The sequence below is a fragment of the Pseudophryne corroboree genome, chromosome 8, assembly GCF_028390025.1.
Source record: "Pseudophryne corroboree isolate aPseCor3 chromosome 8, aPseCor3.hap2, whole genome shotgun sequence".
NCBI classification, from domain to species: domain Eukaryota; kingdom Metazoa; phylum Chordata; class Amphibia; order Anura; family Myobatrachidae; genus Pseudophryne; species Pseudophryne corroboree.
This window is the reverse complement of record NC_086451.1, coordinates 280,848,029-280,866,965: the sequence shown is the minus strand read 5'-3', so window position 1 is coordinate 280,866,965 and position 18,937 is coordinate 280,848,029.

Genomic DNA, 18,937 nt, shown 5'->3' with positions numbered 1-18,937 from the left:
TACAAGGTATTAACTCTGCAGGGTGCCCAAACTTTTGCAGATGCCATTTTTTGTTTTCTGATCTTTTGAAAGTGTAAATGATGGAAATAAAATAAAACTTTTTTTGACATGTTATAAGAATGTCTAATCTGTAATTTGATGCCTTTTGGAGATTTTTCCATCTTTCCTTGGCTTCTTTTTGCACATTAAAATTAATTTTTGCCTGGGGTGCCCAAACTTTCAATCCCCACTGTGTATATATAGATATATACATGAAAGCCTTCACTCACTCACTCACTCACTCACTCACTCGCTCACTCAATGACTGACTCATTGCTACTTCATGATATGTTAGGAAGCTGAAATGTAACATAGGTATTCTTCAGGTGAGAAATAGGGGAGGTTTATTAAAATTCATATTACATAGTTTTCCTAAGGGGTTGAAAACAGGGTTGACAAATTTACGTCATTACCGATGCATGGCTTGCGTTGAGTCAACGATAACGCCCAAATGGACAATTGGATCAAAATGTGGATTGCACCTCCAGTGTGTAGAATTTAATAAACAACAAAACTGGTCCTATCACTTTTTACAGTATCTTTCACTCACTCACTCACTCACTCACTCACTCACTGACTAACTCATCGCTAATTCTCTTACTTTCTGATATGTTAGAAAGCTGAAATGTAACATAGGTATTCTTCAGGTGGGATTTAGGAAAACTACATAATTAGAATATTAATAAACCTGCCCTAAGGGGATGAACAGGGGGTTGATATAATGACATCATTACCGATGCGTGGCTTGCATTGAGTCAACGATAATGCCCATATGGACAATTGGATCAAAATGTGGATTGCACCTCCAGTGTGTAGAATTTAATAAACAACAAAACTGGTCCTATAACTTTTTACCATATCACTCACTCACTCACTCACTCACTAACTCACTAACTCACTAACTCATCGCTAATTCTCTTACTTTTCGATATGTTAGAAAGCTGAAATGTAACATAGGTATTCTTCAGGCAGGATTTAGGAAAACGACATAATTAGAATATTAATAAACCTCCCCTAACGGGATGAAAAGGGGGTTGACATAATGACATCATTACCGATGCATGGCTTGCATTGAGTCAACGATAATGCCCATATGGACAATTGGATCAAAATGTGGATTGCACCTCCAGTGTGTAGAATTTAATAAACTACAAAAATGGTCCTATCACTTTTTACCGTATCTGCTACAGGTGCTCCTCTGGTAACGCCAAGATCATGGATTAATATTAACTTACATTAACCCGTCTCAAATTTACATCTCTATAGATTTACCAAATTATTAACACTCTTGTATATGTACAACCATGAAAATCAGAATCTCCCGTGCAAAGAACATGTACAGTAGAACAGCTAGTTTTTAATCATTTAATCAAATGTCAAAAATAAATTTGATTAATTTAAACACTAAACTTGGTTGTTATAAGTAGTTATTTATTTGTTTAAGGTTTAAGTTGCTAAGTATTTATTGAAGACAACAGATATTCAATTACAAGGTTTATTGAAGCATAAAGCACAGACCATTTCTAACCCACGTTTTTGCTGAGAGAGACCCATTTAAACAAAATTTTTCTGACAATAATGTGGTTATGTTTTTTATGTTAGTTATTGAACTAGCCTATTGTGTGTGAGGGTGGTGTTTCTTATCATTTATATCAGTTGCTAAATTGCAACATTCTTCTTGTCTTCTGGGAAATTATTATTATTATTATTATTATTATTATTATTATTATTATTTATATAGTGAACACATATTTAGCTGTCTTTTCCAGAGAATATTTGGCCATTCACATCAGTTCCTGCCCTGGAGGAGCTTACAATCTATATTCCATACCACATGTACACACACATACTAGAGTTCATTTTGGTGGAAGGCAATGAAACTACCAGTATAATTTTGGATTACTGAAGAAAACTGAGTATCCAGAGTAAACTCACACAAACACAGGGAGAATATACACACACTACACAGTTAGGGCCATGCTGGGAATTGAACCCATGACCTCATTGCTGTGAGGTAGTAATGCTAACCATTACACCATCCATGCTTTTTTACACCTCCTACCCCCTAAATATTTCATGCCCTTCAGAGCAAATAATTTGTAACCTAAATCTATAACACTTTATGGGGAATTACGTTATGCCACAATTGAAGAAAAAGGAGTCAGGGCTAAAAAATAATAATTAGGAACTAAATGTAATAGCCTCTGAGTTGCCAGAGAGGCGGGACTTTCTGCGAGTTTGCCATTTTCTTTTTAAAGCAGCAATCGTTAACAAGGCAAAACCAGGTTAGTTGTGCCTTTTAAATTATTGCTGCTTTATAAAAATGATCTGACTCACAGAAATCTCGCATCTCCGGCAAATCGGAGGCTACTACAGTTAGCCCCTGGACTCAAATGCTACAACTTTTTTTTTTTTTTGCTATCCCATAACAAGTTTGATATCTTTTAGGAAAGACATGTTTTTATTTTAGCAGCATATTGCAATACATATAATTATATTTTAAGTGCACCATTTAGAGATACTTACATGATATAAGTAAAAATATTTTGACGCTTATGTTCATATAAATAAATACTACACTAAACATTTATTCTTTCCAATATATACTGTACATGGTTCCATAAGTTGAAAAATATGTTTGTCTATTGGTTCAAAAGGTTTCTGTGGATCTGTGACTGTGTATTTCTGCCTCTCAAAAATTAATTGTAATCCAAAAAATCTTTTATTATTTTCAGAATTGGCTGCAGCTGAAGATAGTTGTGCAGTTGGCAGCATAAACAGATATGTAATTCAGTGGTTGAAGTAGGCCGGTATGCCGGCACTTTTTCCACTGACCCGGTAGTCTTTTTTTAAAATTGTATTAAAGAGTGTGCACTGCACAACAGGAGGCGAGGGAAGTGGCCAGCCTGCTGCACTTTAAGGATGCTGTAGCTCCCATCCCTGCCTGGCGCCCATGCCCGCCGCTGACCACCACCCGACGCCCACCGCTGATCACCCCCGCTGCTCACCGCTGACCACTCACCATTGCTGAGAAAAAAATGGTGGCGGTCAGAAGGACCTCACCGCCGCCACACTTAAGGCCTCCTTCTTGCCACTGCCGCTGTCCATGGCTCCATCGCCGCTGACCACAGCCCCTTCCGCACCTCCACTGCTCATCTCAATAGGTAAGGTTCCCCTGCTTCCCTATGTTTTTATTTCACTCTCCCTGTCACTGCTGACACTCTCCTTGTCTCTGCTGTCAGTCTCCCTGTCCCTGCTTTCACTCTCTGTCCCTGCTGTCACTCTCTCTGTCCCTACTGACACTCTCTCTGTCCCTGCTGTCCCTGTTGTTATACTCCCGGTTCATGCTGTCACACTCCCTGTCCCTGCTGTCACTCTCCCTGTCACTGCTGTCACTCTCTTTCCCTGTCTCTGAATTTTGGCTCGTACTGTGAAGCATAATGTGAATTTTGACTCATTCCCTGTGGCATATTGTGAATGTTGGCTCATAATGACTGGCATATTTAAAATTTTGGCTCATATTGTGTGGCATATTGTGAATTTTGGCTCATTCTGTATAGTGTAATATGACTACTTGCTCATTCTGTGGGAATTTTGGTTCATTCAGTGTGGCAAAATATGTATTTTGGCTCATTCCATGTGGCATATTGTGAATTTTGGCTCATTCTGTGTGGCATATTGTGAATTTTGACTCATAGTGTATGGCATATTATGAATCTTGCCTCATTCTGTGTGGCATAATATGAATTTTGGCTCATTCTGTGGGAATTTTGGCTCATTCAGTGTGCCATAATGGGAATTTTGGCTCATTCCATGTGGGATAATGTATAAGGGGCACCAGTACTAGATAATATAAGGGGTCCTACTATTATATTGCATAACGTGTATATGGTGTGGTACACTACACTTATGGACATGCCCCTTTTTGAGTGACCGTGCTCCCTTTTGTGTGGCCAAGCCCCTTTTTTCTGGAGCGCATAATTACAACCTTCACTTTTCCATACCTCCACTTTGACCACTGTATGTAATAGCAAGCAGCAAATGTGTGCTGTGGACATGTGACAGTACCACAAAAAAAAAAATCTATTCTTGATAAAATTCAAGTTTTGACATCTGGTGCTACTGTGGACATGTGACTGTGCATATTAAGTGTCACCAAAATTAACGCTTAAACAGCTGGTTACAGTTGATTTTTGAGTGAGTGTCAGGACCACTTTTGTGTTAGGAAATAGTGTAGTAGAAATAGCCACTGTGAAAACCTGCCATTCACTATTCATTATGTTAGAGAACACTGCAATATGTAAACCATTTCAAATATAATTACATCCTTTCAGTTATGCTATTTTTATTCATGCCACTTAGGCTCTTCATTTCATAAAGTTATCAATCATCTTATATCTATTTTTCTGTTATATTTTAAACCTATTCCTGGAAATACCTTTTTTAAAAACATGAGCTATCCTTCCAGGAACACAATGACATTTGTGACAATCAATATTTGTAATGTAAGCATATAATTCCCAAAGGTAGTGAACACTTTCCCATACTTGCTTTAGTTTCACACAAAGTGACATGACACATTGGTGGTCATATACTGTACCAAACACAATGTGTTTGCATTGATCCCTATCTAAAGTAATAATGTGTAGCTTGCCTTAGCCATTAAAACTATTTACGATCACATACAGTTACTAAAAGTTTTATCTTTTTTAGTACAAGTTAAGATACAGATCCTTTTTCTAAATTCTGTTTCAGAATGTTTACAATATTACATTTTTTGAATTTGACATAAAGAAATAAAATATTTTAGGACATAATTCACGTAGATGCAGCATGCAGAAAAATCTCTGAGTATGTCTACAAGAAAAATACATTAGGCTTTCTACAGCTACAAATTCTGCATAATGCTCTGTATAGTATATGCATAACCTTTAAAAATAACAATTAAAGAATTTACTTGTCATGCATGACTTCAGGTGAAAAATGGTTGGGTAAAATAACTTGTATGTCAGACAACTGTAGAATTTCCAGATTTTGCAGTTGAAAATTCTATTTTGTAGCATCTACAACAAAATAATTTTACCATACTCATTATTTCTCTGTTAATGTAGCGATTTTTTTTATATGTCCACATATTGCTATATAATTTGCTAATATAGAACATAGGGTTCTGTGAGCATAAACCTACATAAGTAATATTATTTCAAAGATATGAAATAAGAAAAATGAAATAAATAGCTTCAGTAAATGTTTATTTCATTTCAGTTTTGTTGCTGGACTTCCTCACTTTCTGCAGTTTATAGCTATTATGAATGAAATACCACCACATATCACACATGATACATTTTATAGAACATGCAATCTATGTGGGTTATTCAGAGGGGTGGTCTTCAGTTTTCCGGCTGTCGGGGTCCCGGCGCACAGTATACCGGTGCCGGAATCCCGACAGCTGGCATACCGACACCATTTCTCCCTCTTGGGGGTACACGACCCCCTGGAGGGAGAATAGATAGCGTGGCACGCAGCTTGGCAAGCGCAGCGAGCCCGCATGGGGCTCATTTATGGTAGCCACGCTGTCGCTATGCTGGTGGTCGGGATTTTGGTGCCGGTATGCTGTGCGCCGGGACCCCAACAGCCGGCATACCATACTACACCCATTCAGAGTTGTTATCAAACCAAAAAAGTTAGCAATTGGGCAAAACCATGTTGCATTGCAGGTGGGGTACAGATGTAATGCGTGCAGAGAGATTTTGATTTAGGTGGGTTTAAAGGTTTCTGTGCATGGTAAATACTGGCTGCTTTTTTCTTTTACACTGCAATTTAGATTTCAGTTTGAATACACCCCACCCAAATCTAACTCTCTCTGCACATGTTACATCTGCCCCACCTGCAGTGTAATGTGTTTTTTCCCAATTGCTTACTTTTTTGGTTTGCTAACAACTATGCTTAACCCCCTACATTATTATTGATGTGATCAGTCAACTCAACTGAGAGTTTCTGAAGGCTTTGGCAGCTAGATGTGTGGTCATACTATACTGTCCAGATAATGTTATAAGGGCATGAACCCATTATATTTGGTTTTACATGATTATGAAAGTGAGAATCTTGTCAGTACCCACACTGAGGGGTTGTTCTTATTTTTTATTATTATATTCCATTGAGGACCTGTATAATAACTGAAGATTTTAGCACTTCCTACTAAGAAGGTTTTGATACATATGAAAACATTTTTAAATACAGTAATACCGGCAATGTGATTTTGTTTTTTGTTTTTTATATACAGTATGTGCAATTGAATAATAAATATATATGAGTGGTTGACAGCAATTCTTTTATACTTATTTCATTTCTTTTATAATCTTTTGTTTTTTTTTTTTTCATTTGGAATTGGAAGCTGCCGTTAACACTTTTATCAGGGGTGCCATTATGTTTTGGTCAGTTTGCTCATGCAGAATGTTAGTGCTAGATTCATTCTTTTTGTTTTCTTTTTAATATTTGATTTATTGCAAAGAATCTCCTTTATTTAAATAGAGGGAGCTTTATATCAACAATAAAGTCACGGAATATGGAAAGAACTAATGTGGACGTTAAAAAATTAGTATTGTCTCTAATACATTACTTATATTTAACAGGTAATGAGAGATCCTACAATAAGGAGTATTGGATTGGCACTGCTACTGACAACATTTCATACTACAAAAAAAACAAGAAAAAGAAGACTCTGGTTTGGGTGCACTCCTTACTATAATAGTCATATAAATTTTCTTTTGATATGTGTTGAAATTAAAGCTTAGCTTTTATTAGTTCTTCAAATAAAATAGAATATGAATAGTATTAGTAACTAGGAGGTTCCAAAAAAGATATAAATATTTATGTAAATATAAAATATGCTCTGATCCTATCACATTTCATGTGATTTCAGATAGGAGAGTAGATATCGAAAAATACTACCTCTGTTTGCCTTGGATCAGTACAAATTAAATTTGTATTGATAAGACCCAAAAAGGGTCAATTAGTGTGAGGAAAAACCCCCTCACTGGACTGCAATGTGGCTAAAGATATTTATACAGCATTGAACACAGGTTTTAAATCACAGGGTCTGCATGTTTTACAGTCCTTTTCCACAGGGAACATGTATAGAATAAAGTTACTTAGGTTATGAAGGAAATGAGAGTAGTAATCATGCTGTTAGTGTATATGTCAGAGTAAGTTACCGATGCCTACCTACTACACTGGGTATTCCCTGGAGGTCTCCCTTTCAAGTACTGACCCAGCCCACCACCATTCAACATTTTACTACAATCACTTGCAAATATTTCCTACCATTCCTACACCATCCTGGGAAAGTAAGGCCATTCTCACATGAATAAAGAAACTACAGAGAAGGTAGAGCTAGAAATACTAATGATTGGAATGGGGAATCAAACACCTCTAGCCTATTAAAAATTATTTGTCATCAGAGACCAAGGGGTCTTTTCATGAAGCAGGGAAAAGTATAGAGAAGTGAGCCAGTGGAGAAGTTGCCCATGGCCACCAATCATTAACTACATCTCGACTTGCTCACTTCTCCACTCTTTTCACTGCTTCATGAATAAACATCCAAATCCTCACCACCAGTCCAATCCTTTTGGACCCCTACAGACAGGGACTCACAGATATGTAAGAGAAAGAGATGACATAGAGATAATAGGGAGTGCTCAAAGAAAGAAAATGTTCTACTAGTTACCAAACATACTGTTGAGGTATTGCCAATCTGTTCAAAACACCTTTAAGTGTTGTTAGAGTGTTATATTTGCATTTGCTTAAGTTTTTTATACTTTCCATATAACAATCTGGTACATAGTATGAATGTATTAGGTCCAGGGATAAAGTACTGTATCTACATGGGTAGATAGAACTGTTTGAAGGATATAAGACAAATGGTAGTTTAACTATTTTGAACAAAAATAAGTAAAAAGTGCATTTTACTCTCTGTACTAAATCTGCCCAACTAAATCTCAGTAAACAGTAAAGAGCATATATTTAACCTTTTCTAGTAATTAACAAATAGCTTCTTTCCAAAATTCTAGTTTGCAGAAAAGATTGTTTTGTGCTTGGAAAAATCAGAAGCAGTAGGCTTCTATGTGCCCTCTCACACATTGGCTTTGTTTCAGAGCTTTACAGCACTTAAATATAAATATTATGAAATGTAGAAATATTATGCAATTTAAAAAGTATCTCAAGCATGAAATCCCTGCATTATATGAGGTTAGGCATGCTGAAGCTTTAAATATACTGTGCTGTTCCATGAAAAGTAGTGATGAGCGGATTCGGTTTTACTCGGTTTTACTCGGTTTTACTCGGTTCTCAAAACGGCATCTTATTGGCTCACGGATGTCACGTGTTTTGGATAGCCAATAAGATGCCGTTTTGAGAACCGAGTAAAACCGAGTAAAACCGAACCTCGCTCATCACTAATGAAAAGCAGCCCATATTAAAATGCTCATAACTCTGATTAGTAATAATTTGTCAGTTACTGCTCTGCTACTTAGGAACACAAAGCAACAAAAGTTTTGTGCAATAAAGACAAAACCTAACTTCTGAAACACAGTAAAAGCCATGCTCCCACTAAAATATTTTTTTTTTGCATGGTTGACATATCACAGGCTGGGCAGTTAAGGTGTTGAAAGGGACACTATTATCTACTCAAGTCTATGGGGCTAATTCAGTATGGATCGCAAGTTGCGATCTGTACTGAATTATTGCGGGGGTGCTGCGGGCGCATGTGCAGTGGGCCCTACTGCGCATGCGCCCGCATTTTCTGCAGGGGGCCACAGAAAATGCGATCACCTCTGCCTGTTAATCAGGCAGAGGTGGTTGCGGGGCAGGAGGGGGGCGGCAATGCTCCGTTTTCAGGGAGGAATCTCAGTGTTGCAGGGGCAGGGCAACCCGAACGGTGGGTTGTGTGGCGTGAACAGGAGTATGTCGGGGGCACAGTCACGGTGGCTGCATGACGTCACACTCAGCTGTCGCGACAGGTAAATTTGTGCAGTGACTCCTGCGGCCACAGCTAAGCTGCGCCGTCAGGAGTCAACCTTAGTTTCTGATAACAAGCAGAAATTGTGAGGCAAACATAATTTCTGCTTGAAGCAAGGGGGGAGGCGCCGGTCAGCATGCTGGGTGGCCTTGCCCAGCACTGGGCGGCTCCCAGCATGCGTGCAAAAGATTAGCAAATTCTGCTGATTAGCAGAATTTGCTATCCTTACTGATTTGTCCCCTATGATCACACAAACCTCTCTATTGGATAAGTAGAGTTTGCACAATTTTCTACCATATAACTTTTATTGGTGGAATTCATTATACCATCACAAGTGTTATATTTATAGATTTTCTATTTTAAATGCTGACATAAACAGTTGCTCATGTTATTGTCGCCACATAAAGTATTTTGCTTGCTGGCAAAAGTCAATTAAATTAATGAAGTACTGTATGTAAATACATGAATACAGGATCTGTTGTTTGAATTAAAAGTCTGTTGTCTTATAAATATACCCTAGTGATAGATGGAGAAAGTGGAATAATATATAAGATGGTTGTGATGAAAATTATGGTACAGTGACAATAAAATACTTCAGATTTGCTACACTCCATATTACAAATTAAAAGTCAATCCTTTCCTACTCTGGAAGATTGAACATACAGTATATGTATAATATGACAAATATTGAAATATTTGACAAAAAGTACCTACATGCCAGTTAAAATATCTTCAGACTTTGAGTTGGGGTGTCAGCCTGACTAGCCTTGCTCTTGGGGTCTTTTATGTATATCTTGGTGGCCTCACAGCTGGCATGCAGATGTCACTTGATCAGCTTGCCATCAGTGGTGATTGCTCCCCAGGGGCTGTAGTGCAGACCACATATAGCAGAGGGGTGGGGTAAATTCATATTTATAAATTTGGATATTTGTCTGTCCCTGAGGATCAGCACAGTGTTTTACATCTAGAGTCAGTGTCTCCTTACTGCAGTGACATGTGGTGGGGTGAGGGAGATGAGGCAGAGCCTTTCCTGTTATACTAACATTTGTGCCAGAGTTTTGACTGTATAAAGTACATGCAAATTACAAAGAATATGTTAGAAATATCTTCTTTGCATTTTTCAAATAATGTTTTATAGCACGCCCCTGCCTTACTGTATCTGCCTGCCCCTCAGACTCCTATTGGCTAGTTAGACAGGAATCTGGAGGCAGGCAGATACAGGAAGGAGACACTGACTGCCATGTCTAAGCTGCAGCAGCTGTAATACATGGCACTGATCCCCAAGGGCAGGCAGACAACCTCAGCTTTCATAAATTACCTGAAAGTTGCAGTTAGACTTATATACTTACTAGACCCCCTCTGCTATACACAGTCTGAGCAACTCCCACTGCTTGCCATAATATCCCTTTAATCTGGGATACCAATGATTACACAAGTTCTATGATTGATTGTAGTGCTCTATTTGGAGTAAGTCATACAATGGGCACTGAACATCAAAATAAGTCAGTAATATTGTAAAGGACCAGATTCATTCCAGCTGGTCCCTGTTTCAGCTGTTCCCATCAGGCATGCACTATAGAGCGCACCCCGTAAAACCCTTAAGGTGTGTACACATGGTGAGATTTATCTGTCCAATCTGTCTGGTGAGAACAAAAATCTGGTAATGGATGAGAGCAAATGACAATAGACCATTTGCTCCCAACCACTGGAAAATAGACAATGGTTGTTCAAACAAATAGGTTAAATCAGTTTGTTTGGAAAAATGTGTTAAATCAATAGTTTTAATCCATTTTCCAGTGTTTGGGAGAAAATGGTTGATTGTCATTTGCTCTCATCCATTGCCAGATTTTTGTTCTCACCAGACAGATTGGACAGATAAATCTCACCATGTGTACACGCCTTTAGACACAAAAATAGGTTTTTGTGCAGGCAATTAGCTTGTTAAATAATTGTTGAATTAGGCATTTCTCCCTTTAAAATAAGGTTGTTCTGAGGTTCTGCTTCTGCCTGCATGCAGCAAGCAGCCTGAGTGTGAGCTCCACTACGTGACCCGCTCTCCCCGTACTTTGTAAAAGTGGCACCCGCTTCCACAGCAGAGGCAATACGCGGAGTACCCTCCACGCACCGGCATGGAGAAGTTTCAGGAACTGGGGACTGTGTCTAAGCAGCAGTAGATCAGACAGGAGAAGTGCTGCGCTGATAACATGGCACCGGATGCTGATTCCGCTACCAGCACCCCTACATCAAAAAAGGCTGCCACGGTCCAGGAAACCACAGGGATCCTAAAGGTGCTTTGCAACCCTGATTCCCCTGTTACATATGGGGACATATTGGAGGCAATTAAAACAACCATGACCCCTTTGCTAATGCAGGCTGTGGCTGACATCACACAGCAATTGCAACACCTGTCTGAAAGGGACACTGAAAGCTGTGTAGGCTCAGTTTGTCATGATTTATCTAATACCTAGTATGATATTGCAAAGCTGCGTAAAGAGAATTATCAATTATGGAACAAGTTTGATGATATCGAAAATCAATCGCAAAGTAATAATATTAGATTGGTAGGTCTACCTGAAAACATCAAAGGCAATGATTTGGAATCTTTTGTTAACATCTCCCTTCCTAAACTGTTGGGGATTAAGGATGTATGCAAAGATCTTGTAATTAAGAGGTTCCACCGCGTGGGTCTGCCCTCATGACCGAATGATTCTCAGCCAAGGGTTGTACTATTTAGGTGCCTTAACTATCGCCATAAAATAGCTTTCCAAAAAGCCTCCCGTAAACAGGATATAACATGGGAAGGAAAACGGTTGCGCTTGTTTCAATACTATTCAGTTGAACTGACAAGACCACGTAAGGCATTTTCCCCTGTATGCTCCTGCCTTGTTGACGAGAAAAGGAGGTTTGCATTGATATACCTTGCATGCTTGCGGCTATTCAATTGTGATATGCATTATGACTTTACTAATCCTTAAGATGCCCAGGCTTTTCTACATGATGAGGCGAATACCGCCATTTCTGACATTTGTGATCTGTCACAAGCAGATATTTGATCTTGGGAGGCTTCTACAGCACTGCCACAACCCCTCAGGATTAGTATACAACCCTGTTGCTCGATTTTTCACTATCTGGTTGGCTTTACATGTCTCGATATTGTGATGTTTGCCCTCATATCTAGAGTCTTTTTTTTAGGTTTAACTATACCACACCTATGCTCATAATCTATAATGGGTCGAATCCGCTGTTCCTACCACTGAGCTTGTAACCATATACTCCCCACATTCTTATAGTCAGCACTGCCTCTTTTGTCCTGCAATTGTAACACTAGCCCTCAACCTTTTGTCATTTACCATCCCTTGCTCCAATTATCCAGAGGGTTAGGGAGTACCTGCTATGTTTCGGATTTATATTAGAACAATGCTCTTTTGACTTAATTTCTTGTATTGTCTCTTCCCAGATTTTAGAGCCTGCAAGGCTCTGATCCTAATATCTGGTATGTTGATCATACTGTATGTTTCTATTCTATGTTCTGTTTCCCCTGTCTTGTCTTTGTTTATGCCTAACCCATCTGTCCCTTCCCCTTTCGTCCCAATTATGTCACATAATGTAGACAGCATGCTACTATTTGTATGGCAATTGTGATTACCCTTCTCATATACATTACATGTCTGACCTAAAGATTGGATACCTTAATGTTGGAGGCTTCCACTCACCTAGTAAAAGAAGTAAGGTTCTTCCATACCTAACTAGACAAAAACTGGATATTGTGTGTCTTCAGGAAACCCATCTAATCCCATCGGAAGTAGTTCAACTACAAATGTTTAATTGGAAGGTGATAGTATCAGTGCCATATAACTCTAAGTCGAGGGCAGTGGTCATTTTGGCTACTAAATCCTTAAATTTTGTTTTCACACATCGGGCGATCACGTCTATACTAGGCATGCATATGAACCACAATGCGCACACGCATCGGACAACAACAACGGGAATCGCTGGTCAGCGATGGGTTTGTGCGAAGGATCCATTCACGTGGGCTAACGCAAGGAGATTGACAGGAAGAGAGCATTTGTGGGTGGCAACTGAGCGTTTCAGGGAGTGTCAGGAAAAACGCAGGCGTGTTCAAGCGTTTGAAGGGAGTGTGTCTGACATCAAATCCGGTCCTGTAAGGCTGATGTGAACACAGCGGCTGAGTAAGGGGGTAATTCTGAGTTGATCACAGCAGCAAGTTTGTTAGCAATTGGGCAAAACCATGGAGGGTCATTCCAAGTTAATCGCTCGCTAGCAGTTTTTAGCAGCTGTGCAAATGCTAAGCCGCCGCCCTCTGGGAGTGTATCTTAGCTTAGCAGAAGTATGAATGAATGCATCACAGAATGGCTACAAAAAAATATTGTGCAGTTTCAGAGTAGCTTCAGACCTACTCAGCGCTTGCGATCACTTCAGACCATTCAGTTCCTGTTTTGACATCATAAACACGCCCTGCGTTCGCCCAGCCACACCTGCATTTTTCCTGGCATGCCTGCATTTTTTCGAACACTCCCTGAAAACGTTCAGTTGACACCCAGAAACACCCACTTTATGTTAATCACTTTGCAGCGGCCATTGCGACTGAAAAGCTTCGCTAGCCCTTGCGTGAAAATACATCGGCCGTTGTGAAAGTACATTGCGTGTGCGCACTGCGCCGCATACTCATGCGCAGAAGTGCCGGTTTTTCACTTAATCGCTGTGCAGCGAACATTTTCAGCTAGCGATCAACTCGGAATGACCCCCCATGTGCACTGCAGAAGGGGCAGATATAACATTTGCAGAGAGAGTTAGATTTGGGTGGGTTATTTTGTTTCTGTGCAGGGTAAATACTGGCTGCTTTATTTTTACACTGCAATTTAGATTTCAGTTTAAATACACCCCACCCAAATCTAATTCTCTCTGCACATGTTATATATGCCCCTCCTGCAGTGCACATGGTTTTGCCCAAGTGCTAACAAATTTGCTGCAGAATCAGTTTGTGCAGCTCTGCTACACATGTGATTGCACACTTGCACAGCAAAAATACACTCCCCCTGTAGATGGCGACTATATGATCGCAGGGCTACAAAAATTGATGCCCAGCAATCAGGTCTGAATTACCCCCATTGTCCAGTCTATCAGACTCGGAAGGGAGATATGTACTGGCCACAGTAAAAATACACGACCTCCCATATATTCTTTGTACTCTACATGCTCCCAAAATTTATACTGTAGAAAGTCCTTTTTTTGCAATCTAATTAATGCATTGTTGCCTTTTAGTGCTTCCTCTCTGTACTGTGTGGCGACTTCAACCTAATTTCACATCCTATACTAGTTAAATCCAATAGACGTAAATCATCTTCTTGTATTCCCAGATTAGGTCTACATTTTCTTAATTCAGATTTACAATTGGTAGATATTTGGAGAGCTTTGAACCCTACCCATATAGAATACTCATGCCTTGCTTTTGTGTGGTTCTCCATAAAAACCCAATCAGAGAGATCCACTCATAAGACATGAAGATTCCTAGCACATCTGACATCTTCCCGGCCCTTTACATCTCACTTAAATGAAGTCTGAGACAACTTTCATTCACACAATGAGGAGACTATGGTGACTCATCCCCCTTTGTACTGGCTTTTAGCTAAGGCTGTACTGTGGAGAGCGATTCTCTAATTTGAGTCTGTCACAAGAAAAACTCTTCCACATACCTAGCTCTACAAATGGCCTTAACTGATTCCTACTCACAATACACAGAAGATCCTACTCCTCAAAATAAAAAAGACTAGCTCAAGAACAAAGCCCACTTTGATGAATTACTACATACACAAACAGAGAAGTACCAATTTATCTCTAACTATAAATGTCATTGTTTCGGGAATAAAAACAGTAAGATATTAATCACCATATTGAATAGTATATATACAGTATCAGAACCCCGCATAATATTGAACATTGTATAATAACACCTTGCTAAGCTTGCCATTCTGAGAACCATCTCATTACTCAAACCTATCTGCATATGAACAATTATGTTTTTTACCTATATGTAATGTCTGTGTTTTTCTGTCTGTTTGTCTTTTGATATACTCACCCCCCTTTTTTTAATCAATCTAATAAAAATACATTTTTAAATATATCATACAACATAATAGTGCCCCAAAAACCAGAGAGTTTCTTTTTCTTTCCTTTGTATCATATTACCTGACTCTCTGGGGTGCACCCTCCACATGAGATATTTCATAGGATAAATACAGTCATTTTATTAAATTATTGTGGATCACATCACAAATTCCTACCCTGTGTAGGGAATAATTATTACCTGTGCTTTGTTTCTCCCAATCTCCCCTTTCCTCAAAAGCTTCAATAGTACCAGACCTCCAATGGTAGTGCATCCCTTGAAATTACTGGGCGGTTCTGTTACCTCCACTAATGCACAAATAACACATATATTGCATGAATTTTACACTATCTACTCCCCCCATCGCAAAACTTATTTAGCTTCCTCCAGCCAACCTCTTATTCGCTAAATAAATTGTGGTCCGATTTACATAACCCTCAATTACCCCTCAAATTTAATTTGCTGCTAACTGATCCAATAACTATAGATGAGGTTTCCCCAGTTATTTCGTCCCTCAAGAAGGCCAAGGTCCCTGCCCCCGATGGATTTAGTGGGGAATTCAACAAAATGTTTCTATACAGAACTAGTGCAATTCTGGTTTCAGTGTTCAATCACATTATCATAAATGAGTCACTACCACTATATTTTAATTCGGCCATTATTAAGGTTCTCCCCAAACCTGGGAGGGACCTTTCCAAACCTGAATGGTATAGGCCTATATCACTCCTGAATTGCGACTATAAACTTTTAGCCAAAATTCTGGACTACTTCCCCACATAATCCATAGGAACCAACCTTGTTTTATTACAGGCCGTCAATTTGTTGTGAATATACGCAAGGTTTTGGCGATAACACAAGCCTTAAAAATGGACCACACCACATCATCCCCGGATGTGATTATTCACTTGATGCCAACAAGGCTTTTGATTTAGTACTCTGGTCAAACTTATTTGGAACAATGGAAAAGCTTGGATTTCCCCCCACTTTTATTTCTTTTCTCCACACTATTTACACTACACCTCTCTCTCAAAAATCTTGTAATGGATTTCTTTCCTCTCCCTTCCCTATTCAGCCAGGCACCCATCAGGGGTGTCCCTTGTCTCTCCTTCTGTTCGCCATCTTTATAGAATCCCTAACTCTAGCACTGCAGTCTATACCAGAATACCGAGGCATCAAATTACGTGGCGTAGAACTCAAATGCTCTTTGCAGACGATATGCTCCTTTTTGTGTCTGACCCTGCATGATCTATACCCATTATAATTGATATAATCTCTTCCTATGGACCAGTTTCAGGTTACAGAGTTCACTTAATCCTCTTCCTTCTGCTCTACAATCCTCCCTGGTACTCTCGCAATTCTCTATGCAAATGTCTCAAATAAAGTATTTGGGGTTCGAATCACCAATGATACCTCATCTCTATATATATTTCCAAAAAACACTTTTATATATATCTACAATTAAGACACTACATGGGCTCTATATTACCGGCTATGTCTTCCCCATCCTCCCCTGACTTACTCTCATCCCTTCTACATAGATTCAAATCTCATAAATATTAGACCAAGAGCATTTGGGGGTAATTCAGAGTTGATCGCAGCAGTAAATTTGTTAGCAGTTGGGAAAAACCATGTGCACTGCAGGGGGGGCAGATATAACGTGCAGAGAGAGTTAGATTTGGGTGGGGTGTGTTCAAACTGAAATCTAAATTGCAGTGTAAAAATAAAGCAGCCAGTATTTACCCTGCACAGAAACAAAATAACCCACCCAAATCTAACTATTTCTGCACATGTTATATCTGCCCCCCCCTTCAGTGCACATGGTTTTGACCAACTGCTCACAAATTTGCTGCTGCGATCAACTCTGAATTAGGCCCTTTATGCTCTTCTTCTTCCACCTACTGATCCACTTCCACAAGAAGCACTCATTCACTCCTGGCATGCTGATATACCTGAAATAGTAAAAAACAACTCTATGCCCTCCAGTCTAGCTGTAACCCCCTGTCCTTATATGCCCTCTGGCATAGGAAGAGGGGTGAATAGGAGGAGTGAAAAAAGACAACCTTTTGCCTGTTACAAAAGTGGACAACTAGGGCATCAGTCTTTGAATGCTCTGTGAATGGAAATGGCTGGAAAGGAAGTAATAATATCAGGAGGTGGTCCTCTCAGTTGTAAAACTCCAAGAGGAGTGATGTGGTCCCCTCTGAGGCTCCCCATCTATAAATGTTTGTGCAATGGGGAGTGCAATGGGTAGTGCCCAGTGGTCTAATTATATCCCAGTACAATGCTGGTACAATTCTCACCGTATAGATATACCTATCTAGCCCCTTAGTGGTCTTACAATATGGGTTCTGATTGAGCAGAAATACCCATATTTGGGGTATATTGTCCCACCGATCACTTCTGAGCCAAGATTAATTATCCCAAATGAGACTGTTCCATTACTTGCCTTAGTTTGTCCAGATTCACCAGGGGACAATGGGGAGTTACCATTTGTTATGGGTACTAATACCAACATATTTAAGGACTTGATAAAGTGGTGTGAAAAACAAGAAAAGGGATCCAAAAATGCCATACTTCAGAGGACAGAAGAAAGCCACTATACCTGTGCTAGGGTAGAATGTCTAAATGAAAGTTCCAGCTCCACTTTGATTTTGGATGAAAGTTAACAGACCAGAAAAATTGATCTAGAGCCTTGTTTTAAAGGTAGTGATATCTAAATTAAAAATAAACCACAGTTATGGATGCAACTACTTTGCAGAGAACAAGTTTTTTCCACAGGTGAGTGGGATTTAGTTACTGCCACAGATGTTGAACATCACATCAAAGTGTATGATGACAAGATCCATGCAATTATCCCCCACAGACTTTGCAGATGTAAGGCTGCATTTGCATCATCTATTACAAAACAATGTCATCGACGACTCAGAGAGCTTTTATGCCTCCCCGATTGTGGTTGCTAGGAAGAAGAATGAAGAAATTTGATTATGTATTGATTACAGAACTCTAAATAATCAAATTATCCCCAACCAATATACGGTACCAACGGTGGAGAAAGCTCTTGAGTGTCTTCAGGGCAGTAAGTGATTTAATGTCCTAGATTTGAGGTGTGTATACTATCAGATTTCCATTAGTGCTAAAGATCAACAGAAAAATGCTTTTCTTTGTCCAATTGACTTCTCTGAATTTCTCAAAATACCCCACGGGAAAAAAGGCACTCCAGTTATGTTCCAGTGGACTATGGAGAAAACAGTGGAAGAAATGTGTTATCATGAGGTTCTTGTATACCTTGATGACATCAATGTTTTTGGCAAGACCCTTGAAGAACATAATGCTTAGCTACTATAAAGTGCTTGATTGGTTGCAGAACAGAGGATTGAAGTTATCTGTCGAAAAGTGTACATTTTGTCAACTCACTGTTAAATATCTCAAGCATATAGTCAGTCAAGAAGGAAATTCCACAGACCCTGATAAAGTGAATGCTGTAAAGACTTTGCCTCTGCCAAATAACCTTAAAGATTAACATCCCTTTTTGAGGTGTACACAGTACTCCAAGATTTCCCAGCCATTAACTGATCAGACCAAAGGATACTCCCCCCCCAATAATCTGAAAAGTCATTAACGGAAGAAAGATGATGTTGTCCATAACAAAACACAAGAACTTTTTGGGGAATGGTGGGATAACATTTGCGAGAGGGCATTTCTAAAACTAAAGCATTGCTTGGTGAATTATCCGCTGTTAGTATATGTTAACCCAGAAT